Here is a 27,802-nt window from a genome sequence, read left to right as displayed (position 1 = left end):
GATCTACTCGTTTCTCAGTAGCTGGAAGCTTTTATATAAAACAGGCGAGAACAAATCATCAGTTGCTTTCCTTTTCTGGAGTTGGTACGAAAATATGGAATGGCATCCCCCGTGAACTTGGTAAGCTAAGGAAAGCACCTTTTAAACGTAAGCTAACTCACCTGCTTTTGTAAATTGTTGAAATTAAGGAGATGAATGTTGACTTGCGCTCCCTTGACCTTTCTAGCTTTTATTTGTATTTCAACTGATTAGCTTTCTCTTTGACCTGTTAAAAGCTCCCTTGTGTGACTGGCTCAGTTAAAACCTTTAACATGATTATCACTACTATTATTTATAATTTATTTTTATTTGCTCATTTATTTATTTATTTATTTGTTGCGTGTGTCTGTCTGTGTGTGTGTGTGTGTGTGTATGTGTGTGTGTATGTGTGTGTGTATGTGTGTGTGTATGTGTGTTTGTGTGTGTGATACCCGCCTAGAATACCTTTGCTAACTGCGGGCTACAAAGGCCTTTATTTCTTTAATTTTAAATAATAAAGTAAAAAAAAAATTATGGTAAACAATGCCCTGTTTTAAATGTCTCATGTGAGAGGGGAGTCAGGGGAATATTCGCGCCGGCGATTCATCTACTGACTAGCCTGGTGTGAGGTTTATGGCGTGTGACGGAAACCCTACACGACCTCAAACTTCTCTGTTCGCGTAACCCAATGAGCTCTCAGAGGATACTTCTGATTATTTTCGAATAACGGATCGAGCTGAACGGTAAAGAGAAGGAAGCGTTGAACTGGCTATGTTTTCTGCGTTGAGAAAAAGGACAATTGAAGGTTACAAAACATCAAAGCGTAAATTAACTTTCTCCAAGACGGGTGACGCGAACAAAGAGCTTTGAGGTCGTGTAGGGTTTCCGTCACGCGCCATAAACCTCACACCCGGGTTGTTAGGTTTGTGAATCTTGGGTAAGATTCTTTTGATCCTGGATGGCCTTGATGAGTTACCAGAAGCATCGGAAAACGTCGTCGTTAAGCTCTTTAGAAGAAAATTTTTCTCACGCTGTTTTATTTTGGTCACCTCACGCGAAGAAAAGGGAATCGATGTCCGGCGGCGCTATGACTTTGATACACTTGCAAATTAAGGGGTTCACTTCGAAGGATGCTACAGATTACATCAGGAAGCATTTTAAAAGGGTAGATCCACAAAATTTGTCAAAAAGCGAGAGGCTCATTCAAGCTTTTAAAGAAAACATTTACCTAGATGCGCTGAAGAATAATCCGTTGAATCTCCTTCTCTTGTGCGTTGTTTTTTAAGACTTTGATAGGGAACTACCATCTAATCGCACTAAGCTTTATCAGATTATTTTTCGATGCCTCTTAAGGCGTTATTGCTCCCGAAATGGCCTGGAAGTTCATCGAAATGCCGACAAAGCGCTAGAGAATCAATTTAAAGAGTCCATACTTGTGCTAGGGGAGTTAGCGTGGAAGTGTCTTCTAGAAGACCGCCGTTCGTTTTCGGAAGAAGAATTGGACAAGTTAGAACATTCGAGGACCCATGTGAGAAAATTTCCAGTGATCAAATTGGGTGATGGCTTGCCAACCAGCAGATCATTAACTACATTCAGTCTCACAGTTAACAATCACACTGACAAGGTGGGACACTGGGCCAGAGGTGTGGGTGAGGGCTTGGCGGACAGCAGCTCATTAACTACATTCAGTCTCGTAGTTATCAATCACTCGGGTGAAACAGGACACTGGGCGAACGATTTAAGCAAAGGATTGGCTAAGAACCGTTTCTTAACAACGATAAATGTAGCGCTCAACTTGTGCGGTGAGGACAGAATTTTCTAGCATGTTTGGCCAGTCTCCATCCTTTGTATCTTTTTCCTTTCGGTTAAGTGTGTGGATAGAACTTGGATGAACTACAAAGTAGGATAAGGACGTAGTAGAATAGAAGCAACCATTTCTAAATTTATTTCATTTGTCGGGAGAGGATGTTTACTAAAATATTTTGGTGGAAGCAAGAATTCAAATGGTTAACTTACTTTTCGAATCCTTTTTTTATATCAATGTTTTTTAAGTTAAGTGTATTTGTTGGTACATCAGTGAATAGGGTTTCTTTTAGTTGGTGTCGAAAATTAATCTGGAGTTGTTGGTGCTAGTTTTACTCTTCGCACAGTCCGTGCATGGAGTTAAGTAATAGATCAAATATATTTATATATTTCGTTCAGAAAGGCACAACAACATTTTTTTGGTAAACATGAATTAGAAACACGCGTCATCTGGCGCAAGGAGCACGTATTATATTGGTTAGAAACGAACTCGTGGTGATGCGTGGAAACTATCAGGATGCCTACATAAGGAGAGCGGAGAAATGAAACCTAAGTTGCCGAACATTTTAATTTTACACGATTATGCCAGTTATGTTTCAGTGATCTTTTTTACTCTTGTGAACGGTTTGTAAGTTGAGGTTACTAAAATCATTTCAAGCAACAAGTCTACATATGGATATAGTGTATTAAATTTTCCGTGAACTTTATAAAATTTTTTTTTGTGATCCTAAAAATTGTTTATCCCTCCTATTTCCTGACCCAAACGACATTTCCGTAATAGGCAAGTCTCAAGAATGGCAACTGAGATTTGAAATATACCTAAGAACAACAAAAAAGGAAGTTCCAAGGTATATAATCCAACTGGTAATGACTGGAAATTTCAAGGCAATGAAAACTTATTTTATACGAGAAATAGCACTTGAACTGCGCAAATTAGTGAGCTTTCAACGAGCGTGTTTACGTCTGGGGATGATGGACTCTTGAAACACTTGACGTCTGTCTCTTTTTCTCTGTAAGAACACCTGGTCCGGGGAAAGTTTGAGAAACAACAATAGGGAGTTTAAGCAAATCACTACGGCTGGCGCATCCTCGGAGACCCAGGGACTGAGTCGATTTGAAGTTAGGACATGAAGAGCCCCTGGGGACATTGTCTTACAAGACTAGTACCAAACGGTCGCAGTCGTTCTGCCATCTGATTGGTGCCAGAAAATCTTTGTGTTTTTCTGCCCAATCAGAGTGAAGTGTGCTTTAGAGTCCTTTCGTGTGTTTTAACACGGACATATTCTAGTAGCTCAGTTGTTCGCTATGTTTGTTTGGACCGTGCGACGGAGATTTCCTTGAGGTGAAAAGTTTCAGTCTCAGCACACAATGTACGAAAAATCGATCAGATTGTCCGCGAAAATCTCACCGGAAATTATACTGAGTACTTTCGCAGGCAGGTATCACTAGAGAACGTGTTTTAAAGTTTGCGAGGTTTGTATACAACACGATGGTTGCAGTCATTGATATGTCGCTTTAAACGTTAAACGAGATTTAAGCTTAAATCTTTCTAGATTTTTTGTATAATTTGCTGTGACTGAAACTTTGCCAATCCCGTAAAGTTATTTCGTCGCGCGGGCCACGCAGCTATGTCGAGCAACTGGTACTTGCGCAACTTTCTGTGCGTGCCAAAATCTAATCTTATCTTCGCTTGAAAAAAAAGAAAAGCTAAGCGTAGAAACTTTTGCTTATTAGATGTGGGTAGATGACCCTGTAGTACTAAGCTTACATTTGCGGTAAAGCAAACCCGCCCTTTCCGTCCAATATTTCTTGGTCTTTGGTTTTGTTTTTCCCTTTGAAAACAGCATCGGATCGATTCCCAATGATCAAAGGTATTTAACTTGGTCTTCAACAATCGACAGAAGAGGTGAAATGACAATGACCAAGGGACTAGAAGAGAATCCGTGGCCTTCCCAGGTCAAGAATTTCAACACTCTAGGCAGCAGTTGAAAGATTAAACTCTTTCCAAACCCCTTCGGTAACTGCCCGAAAACATCTCTCCTTCCCTCGATGTTCTCGTTAATAAGTGTTTGTTGAGATTTTAATTAGCTAACCGGAAACACAGCTAAGCTTTCTCTTAGCACTTGCTGGAGGTCGTCCACGAACTTAACGTTCTCTGCAACCTTTGCCGTATTGTGAACGACTTTACTACAAAGCGAAGATTAGATTTTGGCGCGCACAGAAAGCAGAAAGCTTGGTAGGCGAAAGCGCCAGTTGCTCGACATACCTGCGTGGCCCGTGCGACGAAATAACTTTATGGGATTGGCAAAGTTTCAGTCACAGCAAAGATTTAAGCTTAAATCTCGTTTAACGTTTAAAGCGACATATCAATGACTGCAACCATCGTGTTGTATACAAACCTCGCAAACTTTAAAACACGTTCTCTAGTACTAGTGATACCTGCGAAAGTATTCAGTATAATTTCCGGTAAGTTTGCGCGGACAATCTGATCGATTTCTCTTAAATTGTGTGCTGAGACTGAAACTTTTCACCTCAAGCAAATCTCCGTCGCACGGCCCAAACAAACATAGCGAGAAACTGAGCTACTAGTATATGTCCGTGTTAAAACACACTAAAGGACTCTAAAGCACACTTCAGTCTGATAGGGCAGAAAAACACAAAGATTTTCTGGCACCAATCAGATGGCAGAACGAATGCGACCGTTTGGAACTAGTCTTGCAAGACAATGTCCCCAGGGGCTCTTCATGCCCTGACTTGAAATCGACCCACGGCCCCTGGGTCTCCGAGGATGCGGCTGGCGCTGCTACGGCTATCGGGGTTGACGAGGCTTGGGGAGAGTACGTCGCTGTAACACGCCAAAATTCAATTTTAAGCAACGCGAACTACAAACCTAGTACGGCTGAGAAGTTTCAAACTAATAAATTAAGCGTCTTCGCGGTAGTTTTTGCACGTCTAAAAACTCAAAATGGCGAGGAATTCTAAAGTTTGGAAAAAAAAATTGTAAGCGATCCTGTGCACAGTGAATGAGTGAATTAAAATATTTAAGCTTACGTGTTGTAAAATTGCCAGTTTGGAGCTTATGAACAACAAAGCAAAGTTTCTACACGGTCCCTCATAACCCTCGTTATTCCTCGGCTTCAGCCATTTGAATTTCAAGTAGTCTTTGAGGTTTGAAAAGGAAAAGTTAGACTTTCTACCCACGCATTTCTCCTTGCGTTCGCTGCGTTCTCCATGTGCACACTCCTTCGATCCTTCGACAAACCCGGCGGCAAAAATAAAGGCAGATTCACTCGGTGAGGGACAGCAAGCTTGACAAATATTCCCGATAAGCTATTTTTAAGGACGTTAAATGTATTTCAATAGTTAAAATTGCTCAGGAGAATGTATAAAGCGAAGGAGAAGCGAGATAAGTTCACGTACCACAGACTATGCCGAAACCTTCCCACTCGCGTAGGATTTCCCGCTACGGCTGGATGGGAACCATTGACATGCGCAATGACTCGTTTCTGGACAATTTTACTTCCGGTAGCCGCAGCAGCGCCAGCCGGAGTGATTTGCTTAAACTCCCTAATCATATTCAGGGTGCTCCTCTTCCTTGGTACTATACGAGAGCGACATAGTGGAAAGAAAAGATTGGAACTGAAAATTGTAGTGACACTTCAACGATGTTAAATGCTGTAGACAAATGTCGGTCATTTGCGGTTTTTATCTCATTTTGTGTCACTATTGGGGGTTCAAGTAAACGTTGCTAATTCAAAACCTTGTTCTCTCTCCCCCCTCCCCCCCTGTTTATCAATTTCCATTTCCTATTTAGGTCTGGCTTGATTAAGGGGAATTTATGGCAAGAAAGAGCACTGATCTCAATTTAATTCTGTTCTAAATGCGAATAGCCCATCTGCAAAAACAGCATCAATTGTGCCTAGTATAGTACAAAGAATGGAGTTCAATGGAGTCTGTAAGAAAACATGTGATAAACTCTTTGACTCCTAAGAGTGACTGGCTTCTTATTTCTCCTTACAGTATCACCCTTAAATCAAACATAACGGTCAGGAGAATAATGGAAATGATCACCACTTAAAGAAGTTCCTGATTGTTAAACAAATTCTCCTTGTAAGTGCTCGGAGAAATGTAAAGAGAACAGTATTGAGAATTGGTAAACTAATGTCAGGGTCTGAAGGGCTAAAGCAGGAGTCAGATTTGTTATTCACAAGTGTAGTCTTGAATTGGATGACATGAAGTCCCATTACCATTTGATACGAACGATGAAAAAATTTAAGAAGCCAAATACTCATTGGTGAAACGTTTTCGTAGATGGAAACATACCAGTTCGCATTTTCCCTCAAGAAACTGTACCTAGTAGTGTGTACAACAGAGTGCGTAGGTGATGCATATCGTCTAGTGACACAGGTATGACCTTTAAACTGTATTTAAATATCGAACTGTCCAGCGACAAGCATGACAAGTACACTGTCCCATTGGTGCTCATTTGTGCTGCTTATAGCCAATCACATGCAACAACTTTCTAAGAGTTGTCATTAAAAGTTTAAATAAAGACATAAGGTTACAATTACTGTGACACTCATGTCTGGACTGACTAATTTGTGCATCAAAAATGTAAAAGAGTTGCACTGATTAATCTTGTGAAGAAGGGGTGTGCAGTGCTATGGTGTTAAAATGGGATACATTGCTCCCTTGCTATCTCAAAGGATAGTTGTTGACATGGGAAAATGTTCGAAAAGAAGAGAAATAATCACTTTGGGGGAAATTCAGTAGATATATTTGCACAGAGCCGTGTTTCAGTAAATCACCATCAAAGTACATCATCACATTATTCTTGTAATTGTAGCAATGGCTTTCAGCTTCACACTGTTTTGCTGTCATGGACGGTTTCTTTTCCTTGGCTCCCCTGCACAGATGGCAAACTGAGTCTTACGAAAAACAAAAAAAAAAGACAATGAGCAAAGCAGTTGCTATGTGATTAACTTGTCCTGCATGCCTTTGTTGTGGGCTCAGGTTTCCTCTTTCGTGAGTCTTACTTAAGAATATCAACTGCTCTTAAGTGAGCTTTCAGGGTTTAAGCAAAGCACAAACCCGCTTGTCTTTTGGTATTAGCAACTCAAGAATAAGCCTTGCTAATGCTGATGGTCACCACTGGGCAATGTTTAACTCGTACAGAAGGGCAAGTCTTTTAACAAGTCTCTGAGATATAGGGTTCAAGTCCATCTATTTTTTCTGCCCTGTAGAGTTGACTCTTTGTTGGTTATTTTCAGAAGGTTTGGTTTGATTCATTGTGAGAACTCAGACAGTTCCTTTCATTTGCGCTCGTAACTCCCCCCCCCCTCCCACCATCGCCCCAATTAAAATAAAATAACACTTCATCTCTCTTATTTCTCAATTATGTTTCACAAGTCTACCTCTTTCTTATTCTGAAATTTTTATATTTTGTGTGAAGGTTCCCATATCACCTAAGCGTAACAGTTTGCTCCTGCCTGCTTCCAATCTTGAGGTGTCCTACATGCTGGGGAACTTTCCAGTGTAAGAGTTCTTATTTCCCGAAGCATATCCATCATGGCCATCTTGGAATCTCAACCAGCTAATCCTCGTATTGCTATAGCTTTAACCTGGTTTTCCTTGTATTTGGATGCCAATCAAAGGTTCTCTGTGGAAGATACAATAAAATTGAATCTTTAGTGGTTGTCAGCACAGGCTTTCCCATGCCAGTTGAAAAGTAAAGAAAACTTTCATGAAAAAATTACAGGAGAGAGATATTATACTTAATCCCTGCTGCCCTTTGTTGCTAAATGTATACTGTACCTGTACATTTTATCAGGTGTCTAATTTACTTAGTGCAACAGGGCCATGTTATTCAAAGCCAGGTTAAGCTAACCTACAAAGTTGGTGTGAAATCTGATTTCAGATATGAAAGCTTTAAAAGAAAACTAACAATTATAACTTTTGTCAATAATTTGATCATTGGAGGCTCTTGAAAGAAGAGAAAATTATCCCATAAAAAGCTTCAATCTGTACAAAGGAAAAAAGAATTGCACATTGCACACTGGTATACAATGATTCCAAGTTTCTTGAACACCTTATTTAATTCTTAGCCAAGTATATCAGAAACAATCCGTCCATTTGCTTCACTTCACTCTACTTCTTTTCCAGAAATTTTGCGAAATCATTTTTTCAAATCAGAAATAAAAATTTTTCATTGAATGAAAAAATTGGTTATTTATTGAATTTCATGGAAAAATCAGTTTTTTTATTTATTTGTATCTAATGAAATCGTGTGCCTGCGTTGTAAACACGGATGCCAACATAACTGTGAATTCTGTAGCGATCAGAAATTGTAAGATTGTACTTGTCTTAGTTGAGGAAATGCGTCTGATCAAATTATAATAAAGCTGACTAGAACGCGTCAAAAATATGTTAAGCGTGCAAAACACAATTTTAACACAAAGAAATAATTAGCCTCTTGAAAACCATGTCGACAATTTTAAACCACACATCCATAGAAACCGCACGGCGACGACTACTTTGATTCAAAAGATCAACGTCGTAGTTATAAGTTCCTACAATTGATGAGAGCGAAGTCAAGCACGAAAATAAATTTCTCTTCTATTCGTTCTTTTAAACTCAAAATATGTGTGTCAATACGATAGATCTCCCCAAATATATATTTTATTTGTACCCTGGTAATCCAAATTATGATACACACGAAGAACAAATGTAATCAATCGTCCTCTTGGAAGTATCACCACGTACATGTACCATTGAGCCTATATTGTCTTCTACTCAAAATAAGTTGTACGTTTTACTTACCGACATTGTACTTTGTTGCAGCTAAATTGGCCATTACATAGCGTTGCCTTTGAGGTCTCTTTATGATAGAATTGTTTACTGTTTCCTCCCGAACATGGTTTGTTCAATCATGCCCGTACCATGGTCCTTGTCTGTTCGAAGTTTTCTTCTCGTCGACCAGAGATACCGCATTCTCACTTCCCCATCCTTGACTTTCACCAAAGTCAGCAGCAATGCTTAAATCAAGCAACTTAAGGTTGTCTTTGGTCATGGTAGACCTACTGTCATTGAAACCGTGGCTTCAGTATTCCCTGGTTAGATGACCCAAAGACTTTCGAGACGACAATGAAATCTCCATGGCCAAATTGTCTTTGCTCGTGATAATGTCGAAATTCTTCCTTTACACTTATTATGAATACATTGCAAGGTCGAAATCATAAAAACTGATGTCTCCGGAGAGTGATTTTGATCACAGACGAGAACCGTGTGCCGGTATGTAGATCTTTCATGACAGTGAATTTTCAACACAGGTGTAGCGTGACAGAATTACCATAGCAACATCTGGTAACGCATGTAACGATTGCGGAAAAAAAGACGTTGAAACTCTACGAATTTTATCAGTCTAACCATAAATTTACCAAGCATGATTTTTATGAAAATGAGAAATCTTAAGAAAAAGTTGAAGAATAGTTATGATTTATTAATTCAAAGATACCCTTCAAAACTGCATTTTTTACCAAAGAAAGCTCATCAACAACTTCCATATTTGGAAATGGGGTAACCCCCACCCAAATAGCGCTTTATACTATTACTAAAAATAGGTTTTGCTACGTGTAACCTATGAGACCCCCCGTACAGACTCAGACAAACATTGCCACCAGCTTAAGGAAAGGTATGAGCGAGAGCTGTAAAATTAAAACAAAACGACGGAAAATTTCGTCAAAAAATGACTTGGCGTTCTAAAAGGAAGCGGCATGGTTGGTACCAAACACTGTTGTTGGGGTGAGTGTAAGACAGACTCAACATATGCAGATAAATGGCCAAAATCACTCAAAGAGTGAAAGGAATCAGGGAAGAAAGTATTCATTCCTTTCCCAAAACCTTCGCGAGAGATGGCAAAGTGCAAGCGTTGGCTTGCTCGCGTGAGTTTTTTCCGGAGAAAAACACGACAAGAAACACTTAAGTTATATTTGTGCTCTTCACTGGCCCGGCGAAAAAGGTCTAACAGCCGAATTTCCCGATCCACTGAAGGCAAATCTAAGACCAGCGAAAGTAAGTTGAGCACATGCTCCTAAGAGGAAAGCACCGAAAGGAAGAGAAAATTCAGCGTCAAAGAAACAGAAATTATTCAATAACAACTGCATGAACATACACAAACTACATGAACTGGCATTTAATAGAAACACAACCAGTATTGAGCGAAATGTACAAAAATCCACCGCTCGTATCTTACAAAAGAGGGCGATCGCTCAAAGACATACTCGTAAGGGGCCAAACTTTGAATAGGCTATTCTAAACACGCGCTGGGGAGTCGTGTAGGCCCGTCAACCCCCTTTTTACATTCTTTACATCAGAATTTTCTTGAAAAACTTTGGCAGCAAACCATTTTCCATGATCGATTGACGGATCAAGGGTGTGATAATTCCCGCATCTCACACAGTCTGTACAAGATCTCCTCGTTTACCGCTTAATTTTAAGCCCCTACATTTTAACCACCGTTTTAGCTGGTCTACAATGTATTCTTCCGGTTCTCTTTCAAATTTGGAGCCAGGAACGCCGTCCTCTTCGGTCAGAACTGTAAGAGAATAAGCGAACTACTCGCCATTTCCCTTGTAGCTCTCAAAGAAGTGGAGTTTGTTTGTTTGAGTCATGCGGGGGGTCTAAAACTTCATGACGTCATTAGTATAAATCGCTATTGCATTAGGGATTTACATTTCAACTCTGCATAAGCTACGTGCTCGATTCCTTTGTGAAATTTATAAGTATCTGCTCAAAGATGGGATGAACAGGGTTGTTTTTTAGATGCCACCAATATGTAGTCTCCCAATGTCCATAATGGTTGTTTTCTATGTGTCCAGAAGGTCTTTTTCATCCTTTCAAATCGATTCCAAGGTAAGCAGGATGGCGGAATTTAGGGTGCGTATTTCAAAATGAAGTTATGACATCGAACTACTAGATATACGTTTTCGATGGCAAAGGAAACGTGCCATAAAATTTTTAATAGAAGGTAGCAACGTAGAAGGTAATCGGTTTTCTCTTAATGCCAACTGATTTTGAAGTACGCCTTGAATTAGGAAGGAATTCGACGATTGTTTAGGGGAATTTGTAGCTACAGTTTGTTACTCTGTTGGGGTTGCTTCCGGTTTCATTAGATTTGTTCATAGAGCCTGAATTTTAGATCGATGAGCTACAACAAGATTTGACACATGATAACCATAACTACCACTTTCAGCTGACTTCTATACAGCTAGTTTACCTGAACGACGTATTAGCAAGTGCATTGTGCAGTACTTGCAATTTACATGTACCTACAATGTATGCAACTTAGATGATCTCCTTACAAACATTTCGTTTGCTTTTGTTTACCAGATAACGACTGTATTTTAGTTTGAGGACTCAAAATCAAATGTACTGTGAAGGCTTCCCGTGATGTCTAGGCTACAAAAGGTACGTAATCACACTTTGGGCAGATGATTGAATTAAGTACGGTATCAAAGGAACGTAAGTGTAAGTGTATGCACTGAGTTCTTCCAACTTGTCTCTTATATGTTTTATATTTCTCTTTTCCTGCTTTGTATTGGGCAACATTAGCACTGCAATTAGCTATCGAAGCGAATACTTGCAAGTTGCTTTCGTTACATGCTACGGACTGTTTTTGCTAAGCAACAGTGCCTAGCATCTGAGGCAGCTTCTTGGGGAGAGTGTTGTTGCTTACAGTAATACTGAAAAAAAAAAAAAAAAAAAAAGAAGAAAAAAAAAAACTATGCACATTAGATGAGTACCCACAAGCTTAATTCATTGATGATGAGGAAATTTAAGAAATTCATTATCATAGAAAAATTATGTCATGGCCTGATGCAAAATTATTGAGAGTCGTTACTCAATCATATTTCTATTCTGACTACATGTATCATCTTCATGGTGTTAGAAAATAAACAGTGCTTGATTTGCTGATAAAGATTTCTCAACTTTATAGCCTATGTACAGTATACAAGTCTCAGATCTTTTAAGTATTTGTTTCTTCGGTTAGCTTGTTATTAATTTTATTTGAGGGACATGACTTCAATTTTGGGCAACATGACTTTGGATGACATGAATTTCAGGTGACTTGACCAGTTACCCTGTAAAGAGAGATGAGCCTACATTATTTTTCTCAACACCCACATTCATAATACATGAACCAGTAATTGGAAGTTGGTCAAAAGTTTTCGAAGTTTGTATATTCATGGCAAAATGTGTCATGATCGATGTACAGCAATTATTCCTATGCAGTAGGCTGAGGTTAGGTTTTGGTTTCCTATCTATCTATCCATCTATCAACAATGTCAAAAGTGTGTATGCCTGCCATGCTTGATGGTCTGGGGCAATCCTCCACAAGCATGAAAGCAATGTTGAGCATCAGTTTTCAAAATGGGTCGTTCCATGAACCAAAGAATGACAAACCAATGCCAAAATTGCTCAAAACAATGCTAATCAAACTCAAAGCAATTCCAAAGACAATGTCAAAGACAATGCCAAAGATACTCAAATGAACTCAAAAGTACTCAATCATAATCAAACCAACTGTTTAGTAGGAAGGGACTTCATTGAGGACTACTCTGATTAGACAGTCAGAGAAAACATTCCAAACAACATGAATGCCATATTAGAATCTTTCAAGATGACATTCAATTCGTTAAAGTTCCCCTGAGATGAAAATTGACCAATTTATTTTGGCCTAAATTGTTCACATAATGTTGAATTGGGTCAAGTTAAGACCCTTTTTGCCATTAAAAACTCAAAAAACAAGCCTTCGATGACCAATTTTTACCGCTTCAAAGGCGTCCAAAAATCGTCCGCCAATGCTGAAAACATGTTCCAGCCGAGCTCGCAAAAATGTCATCATGACGTCAAAGGCTCAACAAACTTATGCTTTGCTTTGTCACAACTCTCTTTGTTCACTGCACAAAGAATCGCACATGTTACTTTTTTGAGAACTGTTTCGTTGTCAGTCAGGAAATGTCTACTTTTTCAGATTATGAATTGTCCCAGAAATCATCTGGAGCTTCTGTGGATAGTTTTGTGCCAACAAACGATGAATTTTTGTCATGCGAAAAAAGATAAACACAGAACGGCACGAACTCTCCATGTGGCTTTTGTGATCGTATCGCTTTATCGCCTTCGAACTGTATTTTTGCTTGTCGTAAGGGATTTTCCCTTTTTGTAAGAAATGATTGGGTGATTAATAAAAATAGTTTTCGGCAATGGCTAATTGTGTATTGGAAGGCGGATATTGGGAGTTTTTGAAAGCCATTTCTAAGCCATCAATGTGTTTTCCCCGATGCGTTTGGTCAAATGATCTCATGAACCCTTTCCTACATGGTTTTTACTATCGGTGCTTTGAGAGGTTTGAAGTGAACTCTGTTGTTGAGTTTAGTTTAAGTTTAGTTTAAGTTTACTTCATTCGCCACAGCAATGGCAGGAGAAAGGAACAGAACTTTCATTCCTATTGACACCTAACCCCTTTTTTACCCACCCATCCTACCCCGGGGAGGACATCCATCATACAGTAATCTCGCGTGTGGGAACTTAATGTCTCCTACCCCAACCCTGCAGGAGATGGGACCTCCATTTATTCGTCCCTATCCGAGAAGACTAGAAAGTCTAACCATTTGCAGATATTATTACAAAGGCAGCACTTTCTTCTCAGTTAATTAAAGACCCTGAATGTTGGTTCGGCCGGATTTGAACTCACGGCCTCCCGCACAACAGTCCGGCGCTCTACCAATTGAGCTAACCGGGAGGCGGTTGAGTTGTTCTTTGGCCTCTTTTGTTTTTTCTGTCTTATTCATGATGACTATTGTTGTGGTGCTTCGATGAGGTTTAAAGCAGAGTTTGTTTCAACTCTTTTAGAGTCATGACCTCATTGCATTACAAAGTATTTTTTGGGTTAGATGCAGTCTGCAAGTAGCGTTATGACAATTTCCCAAGTAGCTCTGGAGGGCAATAGAAGACTGAGCCGGTGGCATCTAGTTTGATATGAAGCAGAAGTGGTTATTTGTTTTGTCCGTGAAAGGTGTAACAGAGGCGCATTCATCGTGGGAATAAATCTCGCAAAAGTTGGCCTGATTTTAAATTCATTTGTCACGGGAATTTGAGACCCTTTGATAGCACGCTGACTTGGCCGTCAGATGGTTGATAGTTTGACAGGTTTTTAAAGAAATTTTCATTTTCTCGGTTTTTTGGCTGCAAGCCTACATATTAAAGTGTTTTTACGCTCTGTGTCTTAAGCTGTTTGTTCTGGTTTTGCTGATATTAAAGCCAGCTTTTTTTAGAATCAGAACACACAATTATATTTTTCATCTCTTTTGTATAAAAGTGAGCTATTTCAGGTCAGAAATCTCAATCCTTAATTCGGCTATTTTATCATTCTTATTTGCAATGTTCACCGAGTACTTTCCTTTGTGTAAGGTATTCTGCCAGAGAGTTGTTAAAGGTGAATATTGATCAGCTCATATGTAAAGGTGACAAAATCCATGGAGGTTCGTAGACTTCGCTTTCCGGCGTCGAGATCGCACTGAGGACGGTTTTTCTTGTCCCTTCTCCTCTTGAACGGTATAGGCACTGAACCCGACAGAATTCTTTGCCTAGATCCTTCAAAGTACACGGATCTCTCAAAACAGTCCTCCGAGAAGTGTTCGGAGTGGATCACAAATATTTCTGTCGAATTGAAGTTTACTCGGCGAGGTTGCACAAATCGCATCCGTTTTTCCAGCTCTGATCTATTTGCAAGGCTCCGATGGAGAGAAATACCAGCAGCATGGTCTGCACGATTAGTTCACCTTTAAATTACACACCGATGCCAATCATTTTTGTTTAGTTTTTTTAAGAATAGAGTGAAGCACTCTGTTATGTTTGCTTGACATTTTGCCATTTGAGATTTTCGCGTTGAGCCTTTGACGTCACTTCCTCTGAGTCTTGCGATCAACTTCCAGAACATGATCAAATAATGGCGGACGCGAAATCGTGAATTTAACGGCCCAAAAAAAGATATTTCTGGTGCTGGGTCTAAACTGAAATTTGGCAGAGTAGGTGAAGGAGACACACTGAACACGAAAATGGAAAAAAATGATGTACGAAAATTTTGATCTCAGGGGCACTTTAACAGAATCAGAAGCCTTGGACTTGTATCGATGACAATAAGGATTAGTTTGTTATTAATTATTGTATTGTTTCTCTTAAGGATGTTCAACAGTTTCTCTAACAGTCTATCATTTGTTCAACTATCACAGGCTGGCCTTTTGATCATGTGCATGCTCACAGCATTATTTCATAACTTTGTCAACAAAGACTTTGTAAACTGTCTACAAAATGAATGCAATATATTTGAAAGAGCTGTCCAACTATCTTTTCTATTCATTGTAATAAAAAGACAAATTCATCACAGGAATGTAGGTCTCATTGGGCTAAATTTCTGCTAATAGTCTGAAAATAGTCTAAAATATTCTAGAAATCTTGATACTCGACAGAAATACCCGTTTTGATTGAAATTTCAATTAAATAAAAATATCCGTATTGTGTGGGATTTTGCGAGTTTTGACGGATTGTGTGGGATTGTGCGGGTTTGACCAAATTGTGCGGTTCCGCACCCGCGCACCCTGTCAGAAGACCTGTTTAAGGGAGACCTAGCTTCTGGTATTGCTTCACCCAGGTGGAGGAAACTATGATCTACACATTTACTTTTTAATTTTCATAAAAGGGCATAGAATACTACATGTAAGCTCATTTCTTATGCTTCACTGTTGAAAAATCCAAGAACACAAAAAAATGCTGCCAGCAGTTTATCCCATGTTTACAAGACTCACAGTCACAGACTGAATTATTCAGAATAAGTTTATCTTAAGCAGAGATGTAGAAAAAAATCCTGCCCCTTACACAGTAATTGATTCTGACAAAACAATTTCTGCTAAATTTTATACTCAACCACCTCCTGGTTAGCTCAATATTGGTTAGAGCACCGGACTGTTGAACGGGAGGTCGAGGGTTCGAGCACCAGCCAGACCAACACTCAAGGTCTTAAAATAACTGAGGAAAATGTGCTACCCTGCTATAATATCAAGAGATGGAGAGGCACTCTACTCTTCTTGGATAAGGACGAATAAACCATAGGTCCCATCACCTGCATCTATTAATTAATTAATTTGGTTAGGCAGGGGACGTTGAAGAACCCACTCACGAGATTACGGTGATGTGGTCTGGCCTGTTTACTGGGAATTGGGCGGGGGGGGGGGGTATCTTCAAGATTCCTTTAATTGATTGTACACTGCTGATGCAGTCCGGCCAAAGTCCCCTGAAAAGTGTTGTGATGTGCATTTGATTATATCCATATGTTAATTTGCACAATATAAATTATGATCATACTAATTATTATTATAATTACTAATTTTCAAGGTAATACTGCAATGTTTGGGCCAATTGCAGGCCGTCAATGTGTAGCCTTGTCTCTACATGCATTGATATGCAACCATAGGAGTTCAATAAGTTCTTCAGCAGACCTAGTATACAGTATGAATTTCAGGAATGAGATATATTCTGTCCTATTAAGATTGTACAACCAAGACTTTTTACTATTAAGAGAATTATCCAGTATGGTAACAGTATTAAAAACTCATTACCAGATGGAATATAATAGTCCAAGTTATATTGTTACTAAGACTTAGTAACAGTATGTGGACTGCTTGTCACACATGATCCAGAGAGTGTCCTACCCCACCCTAGAGTATCTGTGGCCCTGTAGATGGTCAGAGTAGAGAATCGTGAATGTCTAAGCTTTGATTCTTCATGGGAACTCACAATATTTCCTCAGTTCTTTCCTCATGAGCTCTTGATACAAATCAAGTGTGCAAAGGCCTTTTGATAGAAATTTTTGTGCCTACTGTATTTTGGGAATGCGTAGCCGTTATCTCACTACCCTTTGCAAGTGATTGCATGACAATAGAATTAACAACAGAATTCCAATCTTGACCCAGTTTTGACCTGAGGTCTTCACTTATTGTTTTTTTTTTCTGAGTATCTTTAGGTTAGTAGTTTGACATTTGCCCTCGATACACATTTGAGTTCTTTCCTTTTGTCATTTCTGGCTTACAGCCACTAGCACATTATGGTTTCAGTTCTTGCCATGAAACTAGGGAAGGCAGCAGAAGGTGATAAGCATCTTACACTCATTTCAGGATTGCAGGGGATTGTAAAAACAAAAGTTTTTCTAGCAGAAATTTCTCAGTAGGTTAGATTGGTGCATCATGAAACTTCAAGGAAAATTTTTTTTTTCATTAAATGGAGAGCTTTTTATCATTTAAATCAGCAAATTATGTAGATCCAATTTAGGTTATGAATTGTCCCAGAAATCATCTGAAACTTGTGTGGATAGTTTTGCGCTGAAAAACGATGAATTTTTGTCATGCGAAAAAAGATAAACACAGAACGGCACGGACTCTCCATGTGGCTTTTGTTGTCGTATTGCTTTATCCCCTTCGAACTGTATTTTTGCTTTGTCGTAAGGGATTTTCCCTTTTTGTAAGAAATGATCGGGTGATTAGTAAAAAAAGTTTTCGGCAATGGCTAATTGTGTATCCAAAAGCGGATATTGGGAGTTTGTGAAAGCCATTTCTAAGCCATCGATGTGTTTTCCCGATGCGTTTGGTCAATGATCTCATTAACCCTTTCCTACGTGGTTTTTACTGTCAGTGCTTTGAGAGGTTTGAAGTGAACTCTGTTGTTGAGTTTAGTTTAAGTTTAGTTTAAGTTTAATTCATTCGCCACAGGAGTGGCAGGAGAAAGGAACAGAACTTTCGTTCCTATTGAAAGCTTTTTATCATTTAAATCAGCAAATTATGTAGATCCAATTTAGGTATAATCTTTTCAGTTCCTGCTGTGACAGATCATGACACTACAAGGACTTGCTCTGACACTTTGGAAAACAGCAGAAAGGGATAAACATCTCACAATCATTTCAGAATTGTGGGTCATTTAAAACAGAAATTTCCCTCGTAGAAATATCTTAATAGGTGTGATTCATGTATCATAGAACTTACAGGAAATATGATACCTGGAGTTATTCAATGGAATGATGGAATCGAGGAACGCTAGATCAGCAGAATGGCAGAATATGTTAAGATGCAGAATGATAGAATATCTCAAGGAAAAGTTTCAAAAAAATAGAATGGCAATAAAATGAAAAATTATTTCCATTCAGCAGGGGAAATTAAAAGAAGTATTGTCAATCTTTGTTAGACCTAAGGGGATAGGGGAACCATGAGGCTTTCAGGCCAATCCTTTAAATTGTTATTATGTTACCATTGTTATCATTGTAAGTATTATAGTTTGTAACCATTTCAATCATTGGTTGAATGTCAAATAGACAATTTATTCTTGAATCGTCTTCCTCTTTTGGAACAGGATTCTTATAAATAATTATGTGAAATGCAGCAGGTTTTCTCTTCTGCTTTTGAGACAAATATTGTGGAACACTACAACCTCTAGTTCTTTTTAATGCTACAAAAAGCAATTAATTATTCCCAAGAATTAGTAAGAGTAGAATACAGTGTAGAGCTGTGTTTAAGTGAGCATCATTTTTCTGGGTAGAGTCTGATGTAACTCATGGCATGACTATATTATCTCTTATCTAAACATGAGACCTAAATCTACAAAACCTGCCATCTTGTTTTATTCTGACTAATGTAATCAAAACATTGTTTCCAGGTTGTTCACTGTAAAGATCAATGTCTTTATAGATTTTAGTTTGGGCTAGTAATAATCCAAAACTGGATTGGTTAAAAGTAATGCAGCCCTAAATCAGTTTTATTATTTTGAATCAGGGTTGTCATTAGTAAAATTAATATCTAAAGTAAGTAGCTGGTGGTTAAATTGAATTCCCCCCAGTATGCTTGCACACATGTAGAAAGCATGGCATGCTGCAATTAAGGAACATTCCCCTCTAGTGTATACTTTCTTGAAAAAATTTTAGATTTAAAATTCATTCAGATGTGATTTTTGGAGTTTTTTGGGAACATTTGAGTAACTTTTTTTAGCCAAACATTGATGTTAAAATCATTTCAAAAATACTTATAATGCTATTTTCTGTCTTTGATCACATTTCACAAAGTAGCTGGTGCAAAATGGTCTGGTCTACTCACAACCCTATTGAGTTTAAATTGTTATTTCCCTTTATTCTTCACTGCTTGTAATTCCTCTTGATTTACATTGAATAAAACTTTCTTTTAGGAATCATTCCTTCATAGTGTAGCCTCTACATCACAGGAAAGCCCAAGTTTGACGGAGAGTAAAGTGCTAAGAGTTACTCTATTGGGTAGTGAATGGAGGTCATCAAAGGGAGGCTTGTCAACCATCAACAGGGAGTTTGCAATTCAGTTAGCAAAACATCCCAATGTTGATGTGAGTGTGTATGTTCCAAGATGTAGCGAGGAGGACAGGAGAGCTGCCAGGAGCCATAATGTTCAACTGATTGAAGCCCAAGAATTGCCAGGTCATGATCAGCCAGTGGATTGGTTGGCTTCTTTACCTGAAGGTCATCATCCGCACTGTGTCATAGGACATGGAGTGCATCTTGGTCGACAGATACCACTCATTCAAAAGCAACAACCCTGCAAGTGGATCCAGGTTGTTCACACAGCTCCAGAAGAACTTGGAATGTTTAAAAGTTATGAAGAAGCCATTTTCAGAGGTGAGAAGAAACATCGTGCAGAAGTACAACTTTGTGAGATGGCTGATGAGGTGGTTGCGATTGGACCAAAACTGGCAGATGCTTACTCTCGCTACCTTCGCCCCAGTAAGAAAGATGAGCATGTTGTCACTCTCACCCCAAGTATTTTTACTGAGTTCTGTAGTGTTGAACAGGCCTCACAAGAAAGGAAGAACTTTTGTGTTCTCCTTTTTGGGCGTGGTGATGGTGAAGATTTTGAGCTAAAAGGGTATGACATTGCAGTAAAAGCAATTGCTCAGTTGAAAGACAAGTCATACCAGCTAATGTTTGTAGGTGCACCAAAAGGAAAAGAGGAAGAAGTAGCAAGCAAGTTGCTTGCATTTGGCATTCCTCCAAGTCAACTAGCAGTTCGCTGCTTCAAAGAAGATAGAGAACAGCTTGACAGTTTATTTTGTGAGGCTGATCTGGCAATCATGCCTTCAAGAACTGAAGGGTTTGGTTTGACGGCACTGGAAGCCTTATCTGCTGGTCTACCTATTCTTGTAAGTGGTAACTCTGGACTTGGAGAAGCACTGGATAAAGTTCCTTTCGGTTCTCCATGTGTAATTAACTCAGACGATCCTAAAGAATGGGCCAATGCCATCAGAATTGTCCGTCAGAAAGAGAGGAAGGTGCGACTGGAGGAAGCTATTGGTCTTCACGAAAAGTATGCAGCAAAGTACAGCTGGCAGCAGCAGTGTCAAGATCTTGTTAGGAAAATGGTGCAGCTTGTCTTTGGTAAGAATTACATGTATGCCATTTTTTGCCTGTTATTTTGTTTTACCTATCAATGTTCAATTATTTTTGTCCTAACTGCTATTCCCAAAAAGCTGCTTGAGCTACCTTTAGGCATGGCTATAATGGTTTCATTTATATAAACCTCCAATTCTTTTCTTCATTGATACTACCAAACTTTTCCTATATAATCCTCTGAAAATTGGGTTGAAATATTTCTTGATACAGTGATTGCAATTCAGTGATACAGGATTGGTATTGTTGGACTTATTTTAGAGTTACTGCAAATGTAAAGCAATAAATGAGGGTTTCTGTAAGAATGAAAGGTTGTAATGTTACTGTGGTAATCTTATTATTTTTGGAAAAATCATTACAATCTTGAAAGCAATTATTTGACTGTGATAAAAAGTTGTTTAAACAACAGTTTATCGTAGAATTAGTGTTAGAAAATAATTGAACCATTTTGAGCCACTTCCCCTGTCTTGTGTTTCAGTTATTTGACTGAAACTTGCTCTTGTTTGTACATGTGTCCTCTTCTACAAGCTCTCTTAGTGTGTTGACAACATTGATTGTCATTACTAAAAGACATACACGTAAGAACTAACCAGTCTTAGAAGTTGGTTAATGTTTACTTCATGTACATGACTTTGTACATATGAATTATTTGTATATAATTATATGGAAAGAAACAGGTCTACCTCAAGTTACCTTAATTTTGAATGATGATCAGATTTAAGTTGCTAAGAGTTTACTACCGGCATATATAGTGTTGGATGAAGCTTACCATTAGTTCTCAAGCATGTATGTATACCACCTGCTCATATTTTTCTCTCTTAAGTTTCCCATAATTATGCTTTTTTGGGGCTTTCTGTTTTTGGTTGATGCATACAGGTGATCTTGGTACTTGCCAGCCCTTGGTAGTGGACGATAATTCTTTACCTACCCATGTTGTTTCTAACAACAACAAATCCTCAGCTACTGTAGCAGTTCACCATGAAGGTAGACAACTGCATTTTCCTTTACAGTTTACATGTATTTTAGGACAATACAAAAAATGGGTAGGCTGAAACAGACACAATGGAATGTACAATCTAACAATGGGATGCATTAAAAATTTCCTTTCAAATGGCTATAAATCAAAGAGGAAATTCTTTTTTTTTTTGCCTGATTTTTCTTTACATTACGAGACTATAATTATTTTAAATTGGATATAATTCTCTTTTGTGAGTTTTGGTATTGTACAAGGAATGTGTCCTTTTGTCCAGTAGTGAACATCCATACCCTGGAAGACTTCTTGATTAATACACCCTCAGAACTTGTTCAAGAGCGATTCACATGTACTTGTAGGTGGAAATGAGGTGTTGGCTAGGGATAATTCATGATTCTTAATTGCCACATTGTGGGCAGTTAGTCTAATGTTATTAAAGCAAAATAGTTTGTCATTGAGTGAAGTAAAGAGAATAATTCAGCTTCCATAGAAAACAACATAAAAAAAATTTCTTGTTACTTTGTACCTGAGTATTCAACCGACTATGTTAACCATATATTTTTAAGTGCAGTTAAACTTTTCTTTTCCAGATGGCGCAGTAAACAAGTCCAGACAAGCTTCAGATGAAGAGGTTAAACCGAGTTTTTCCTCTGTTGCCACTCAATCTGTGAAGGTGCAACTTGAGGAAGCCACTGTTCTTGAAGAAAAGTATGAAGTAAAGTACAGCTGGCAACAGCAGTGTCAAGGTCTTTTTAGAAAAATGGTGCAGCTTGTCTTTGGTAAGAATTACATCTATGCTGTTTTTTCTCTTTTATTTTGTTTTACCTATCAGTGTACAATTATTTCTGTAATAACTGGTGTTGCCAAAAAGTTGTTTGAGCTGCCTTTAGGGTGGCTATAAATGGTTTCATTGATGTTAACCTCCAATTCTCTTCTTCATCGATACTACCAAACTTTTCCTATATAATCTTTTGGAAATTGGGTGAAATAAAAACTATTTATTGATACTTTGATTGCAATTCAGTGATACAGGACTAGTGTTGGTAGACTCATTTTAAAGTTACAGCAAAGATAAAGCAATGGGTTTCTACAAAGGTTTCTATAATGTTGTAAACATTACAACCTTTAAAGTAATTATTTGACTTAAGAAAAAAGTTGCCAGTCAATTTGAAAAACAACTTAAAGGTAAATTTCATTTTAAATCGTAGAACGCCTTTAGTTAGAAATCCACCACTTTTTCAACCCCCCCCCCCCCCCCTTCTTTGCTACTAAAGAACAGTTGTATGAAGACTACATAGAGCAAGCCTTTGGTTACCTTTGAAGGAGCCATTCGCTGCTCTTGCCATTTTTGTCTCGGTGATTAACATCAATGTTTATGTGTATAGATGTGCCTTCAAGAACAAAATACGTTGTTTGTTGGCAGGTTCTAATCACTGTCTAGTTGTGGAACACCTTCAAGATGAATACATCAGACGTTCCAATGTAAAACCACTGCTGTGGGACAGCGACATCCAACTGCCTATTGATGAAGTTTACACCAGGTTGCAAATCAAATGGAGAAGGAAAGCTTACTTTCAGCTAACAGAGAAGGAGGTTCACATGTATGAAATTTTCAAGCCTGCCAAAGAGGGTGAAAAAGACGCCAAAATGGTACTTGTCGAAGGAAACCCAGGGATTGGGAAGACAACATTTTGTCTTAAAATAGCCAGAGATTGGGCCAAAAAGTCAGTACCAGTCGAGTTTCATTTCCCCTTGTTTCAGTTGTTGTTCCTTCTGAAATGCTGTGACATTCACAAAGATACCGAAGACATAGTACAAGCTATTGATGAGCAACTTCTGAATGATGACATGAAAAATAGGGAAGATTTTTTGGATTACATCAGAGATGGCAAAAATCAGGACAAGATTCTTTTAATCCTGGATGGCCTTGATGAGTTACCAGAAGCATCGGAAAAGGTTATTGATAGGCTCTTTGAAAGAAAAATTTTCTCACGTTGCTTCATTTTGGCCACCTCACGCGAAGAAAAGGGAATCGATGTCCGGCGCCGCTATGACTTTGATACACTTTTGCAGATTAAAGGGTTCACTTCAGAGGACGCTACAGATTACATCAGGAATCATTTTAAAATCGTCGATCCACAAAATGTGTCAAAAGGCGAGAGGCTCATTCAAGCTGTTGAAGAAAATACTCACCTAGATGCGTTAAGGAACAATCCGTTGAATCTCCTTCTCTTGTGCGTTGTTTTTGAAGACTTTGAAGGGGAACTTCCATCTAATCGCACAAAGCTTTATCAGATTATTTTTCGATGCTTGCTAAGGCGATATTGCTCCCGAAATGGCCTGAACGTTCATCAGAATGCCGACAAAGACCTAGAGAATCAATTTAAAGAGTCCATACTTGTACTTGGGGAGCTAGCGTGGAATTGTCTTCTAGAAGACCGCCGTTCGTTTTCGGAAGAGGAACTGGACAAGCTAGAACATTCGAGGACCCGTGTGAGAAGATTTCCAGCAATCAAATTGGGCCTTGTTTTCATGGAAGCCAGTTCAAGGCTATGTCAAGAGCCAAGGCATCAGTGTCATTTTCTTCACAAAACATTTCAAGAGTTTTTAGCTGCCTTCTACCTAGCAAACGAGCTCTTGACGAACCAACCAAACCTTACTTTATGCAAGAAAGATGTTTGTGAAAAATACAGACAAGTATTTTTCTTTGTAGCTGGCATATTGGGCATGGAAGGAACGGTGTTTTTCAAACAGATAGGAACCATTCTGAGATGAGATTGGAACTGGCGTTATCCTGTTGAAGACTGTAAGTTCTTACTTGACCTTTTAGAAGAGAGTGGTGCTGCTGATCATTTTGGCAAAGTTGTCTGCCCTCTTATTTCATTACCAACTGTTTTTCAAGTGGGTGAGGAAGAGCGGTCTAGCTTGAGGTTGATACGTTATGCTTATGAAGGCGCCATGCTTGAAGGTGATTCAACACCAGTGCAGCTCACCACACTTAGCCTGTGTAATGTACAGTCTTTTAATAGAGACGATGTGCATAATTTCCATCGAATTCTCGAAGAAAGTCAAACTCTCACAGAGCTTGTCATTTATAAAATCGAGAACATGTCTCATGATATTGCAGATCTGTTCGCTGAGAGTGTGTCGTCAAGCACTTCATTAAGAAAAGTCACGCTTAAACTGTTGGACGTGAGTACTGAGAGGTGCACCTACAATGCCAGTGCCTTGTTATCGACTTTTTCACAATTGAAATGTGTTGCGCTTGAATTCTTTTGTATTGTGAACAACACTGTTGCAGAAGCCGTAAAAGTGTTATTCAAAACATCGCTAAGATCTCTCGCCCTTATTGTTTATGGGGATCTGGATGACTGTTTAGTGTCGTCTGTTAGTGAAGGACTTGCAGAAGAAACTGGGCTGGAGTCTCTTAGTCTTGTTGTTCATGGAAAACCCAGCAACCCTGGAATTGTAGCACTGCAGAAAGGTGTTCTACGAAATAGAACTTTGCACTCTTTAGAATTACAGGTGTATGGAGAAATCCCAGAAGCGTGGATGACAGCTGTTGCTACTCTACTGGCAGCCAATAAGTCATGGATGTCTCTTATTATTCATCCAAATGTATGCGGGAAAATCAAACTTGAAGAAAGTTTGCTGCCCTCTCCGTTTCTAGGTGATGCCCCGGTAGAGAAGTCGTTAACCGTGAACGTCTGTGGGGAACTGAGTGTTGACAGCTTTAAAGCCCTTGGAGGTTTTTTCATGAAAAGTTCGCCATTATCTGGTCTCCAATTGAATATCCGAGGTAAACTATGCAACGACGTCGTGGATTGTCTGGTAGACTATTTTCTGGTGGCTAACAATTCACTTTCCTCACACAGTATTATTAACCTTTGCGGTGAAATCACAAGCTACGGAGGAACTGCTCTTGAAAGATTAGTTAAAGAGGGTCAAAAGTATGGTATTTCGGTCTATGTAAATGGTTTAAGTGAAGACAACTTTTCACGAGGTTTTGATACATCCGGTAATTTTTCTTCAGTGTCGGCCTCGTTTTTAGTTGACGGAAAGGCTACCAATCGCGATGAAGTCTTTAACCTATTAAGCTCTGCATCTTTAAGCACATTCAATCTCACAGTCAACCACGGTAATGAGTCAGGAGAATGGGCTTTGGGTGTGGGTGAGGCCTTGGCGAACAGCAGATCAATAACCACATTCAGTCTTACAGTTATCAACCACGTTGACGAGGTGGGACGCTGGGCCAGTGGTGTGGGTGAGGGCTTGGCGAACAGCAGATCATTAACTACATTCAGTCTCACAGTTAACAGTCACGCTGACAAGATGGGAGACTGGGCCGTTGGTGTGGGTGCGGGCTTGGCGAAGAGCAGTTCATTAACTACATTCAGTCTCACAGTTAACAGTCACGCTGACAAGATGGGAGACTGGGCCGTTGGTGTGGGTGCGGGCTTGGCGAAGAGTAGTTCATTAACTACATTCAGTCTCACAGTTAACAGTCACGCTGACAAGATGGGAGACTGGGCCATGGATGTGGCTGATGGCTTGGCGAACAGCAGATCATTAACTACATTCAGTCTCACAGTTAACATTGACGGTGACACCACGGCAGACTGGGCCATTGGTGTGGGTGCGGGCTTGGGGAAGAGCAGTTCATTAACTACATTCAGTCTCACAGTTAACAATCACACTGACAAGGTGAGACACTGGGCCGTTGGTGTGGGTGTGGGCTTGGCGGAGAGCAGATCATTAACTACATTCAGTCTCACAATTATCAATCACGCTGACAAGATGGGAGACTGGGCCGCCCGTGTGGGTGATGGCTTGGGGAACAGCAGATCATTAACTACATTCAGTCTCACAGTTAACAGTCACGCTGACAAGATGGGAGACTGGGCTGTTGGTGTGGGTGCGGGCTTGGCGAAGAGCAGTTCATTAACTACATTCAGTCTCACAGTTAACAATCACACTGACAAGGTGGGACACTGGGCCAGAGGTGTGGGTGAGGGCTTGGCGAAGAGCAGATCTTTAACTACATTCAGTCTCACAGTAATCAATCACTCGGGTGAAACAGGACACTGGGCGAACGATTTAAGCAAAGGATTGGCTAAGAACCGTCTCTTAACAACGATAAGTGTAACATTCAACTTGTGCGGTGAGGGCAGAATTTTCTAGCATGTTTGGCCAGTCTCCATCCTTTGTATCTTTTTCCTTTCGGTTAAGTGTGTGGATAGAACTTGGATGAACTACAAAGTAGGCTAAGGACGTAGTAGAATAGAAACAACCATTTCTAAATTTATTTCATTTGTCGGGAGAGGATGTTTGGTTACTAAAATACTTTGGTGGAAGCAAGAATCCAAATGGTTAATGTACTTTTCGAATGCTTTTTTGATAGCAGTGTTTTTTAAGTTAAATGTATTTGTTGGTACATCAGTAAATAGGGTTTGTTTTAGTTGGTGTTGGAGCACGTATTATATTGGTTAGAAACGAACTCGTGGTGATGCATGGAAACTATCAGGATGCCTACATAAGGAGAGCGGAGAAATGAAACCTAAGTTGCCGGACATTTTAATTTTACACGATTATTCCAGTTATGTTTCAGTGATCTTTTTTACTCTTGTGAACGGTTTGTAAGATGAGGTTACTAAAGTCATTTCAAGCAACAAGTCTACATATGGATATAGTGTATTAAATTTTCCGTGAACTTTATAAAATTTTTTTTCTGATCTTAAAAATTGTTTATCCCGCCTATTTCCTGACCCAAACGACATTTCCGTAATAGGCACGTCTCAAGAATGGCACTTGAGATTTGAAATATACCTAACAACAACAAAAAAGGAGGCTCTAAGGTATATAATCCAAATGGTAATGACTGGAAATTTCAAGTCGATGAAAACTTATTTTATACGAGAAATACCACTTGAACTGCGCAAATTAGTGAGCTTTCAACGAGCGTGTTTACGTCTGGGGATGATTGACTCTCGAAACACTTGACGTCTGTCTCTTTTTCTCTGTAAGAACACCTGGCCCAGCAAAAGTTTGAGAAACAACAATCAAATTCAGGATGCTCCTCTTCCTTGGTACTATACGAGAGCGACATAGTGGAAAGAAAAGATTGGAACTGAAAATTGTAGTGACACTTCAACGATGTTAAATGCTGGAGACAAATGTCGGTCATTTGCGGTTTTTATCTCTTTTTGTGTCACTATTGGGGGTTCAAGTAAATGTTGCTAATTCAAAACCTTGTTCTCTCTCCCCCCTCCCCCCCTGTTTATCAATTTCCATTTCCTATTTAGGTCTGGCTTTATTATGGGGAATTTATGGCAAGAAAGAGCACTGATCTCAATTTAATTCTGTTCTAAATTCGAATAGCCCATCTGCAAGAACAGCATCAATTGTGCCTAGTATAGTACAAAGAATGGAGTTCAATGGGGTCTGTAAGAAAACATGTGATAAACTCTTTGACTCCTAAGAGTGACTGGCTTCTTATTTCTCCT

At 39.2% G+C, this 27,802-nt stretch overlaps 2 protein-coding genes, 1 long non-coding RNA gene and 1 pseudogene across 16 annotated transcripts in view; 2 read left to right on the top strand and 2 right to left on the bottom strand.

Annotated features, from left to right (window-relative positions):
- Positions 1 to 27,802, top strand: part of LOC111319919 (uncharacterized) — a 150,435-nt gene that overhangs the window by 38,587 nt on the left and 84,046 nt on the right. The gene's annotated exons all lie outside the window — the stretch shown is intronic.
- LOC111322632 (tubulin polyglutamylase TTLL7) overlaps positions 1 to 27,802 on the bottom strand; it is a 198,229-nt gene that overhangs the window by 102,889 nt on the left and 67,538 nt on the right. The gene's annotated exons all lie outside the window — the stretch shown is intronic.
- On the bottom strand, positions 6,576 to 9,229 carry LOC148719737 (uncharacterized). Its single transcript, XR_015993076.1, has 3 exons — positions 8,641 to 9,229; positions 7,287 to 7,480; positions 6,576 to 6,749 (listed from the first exon to the last, which is right to left on the bottom strand). It is a non-coding gene; the product is annotated as an uncharacterized LOC148719737 (long non-coding RNA).
- Positions 9,478 to 27,019, top strand: LOC111346800 (uncharacterized; annotated as a pseudogene). Its single transcript, XR_015993070.1, has 6 exons — positions 9,478 to 9,621; positions 11,209 to 11,286; positions 19,099 to 20,314; positions 21,203 to 21,310; positions 21,890 to 22,078; positions 22,723 to 27,019. The product of XR_015993070.1 is annotated as an uncharacterized LOC111346800 (transcript).

Source organism: Stylophora pistillata, chromosome 11 (genome assembly GCF_964205215.1).
Source record: "Stylophora pistillata chromosome 11, jaStyPist1.2, whole genome shotgun sequence".
Classification (NCBI taxonomy): Eukaryota; Metazoa; Cnidaria; class Anthozoa; order Scleractinia; family Pocilloporidae; genus Stylophora; species Stylophora pistillata.
This window is presented reverse-complemented; position numbering and strand designations above follow the sequence as displayed.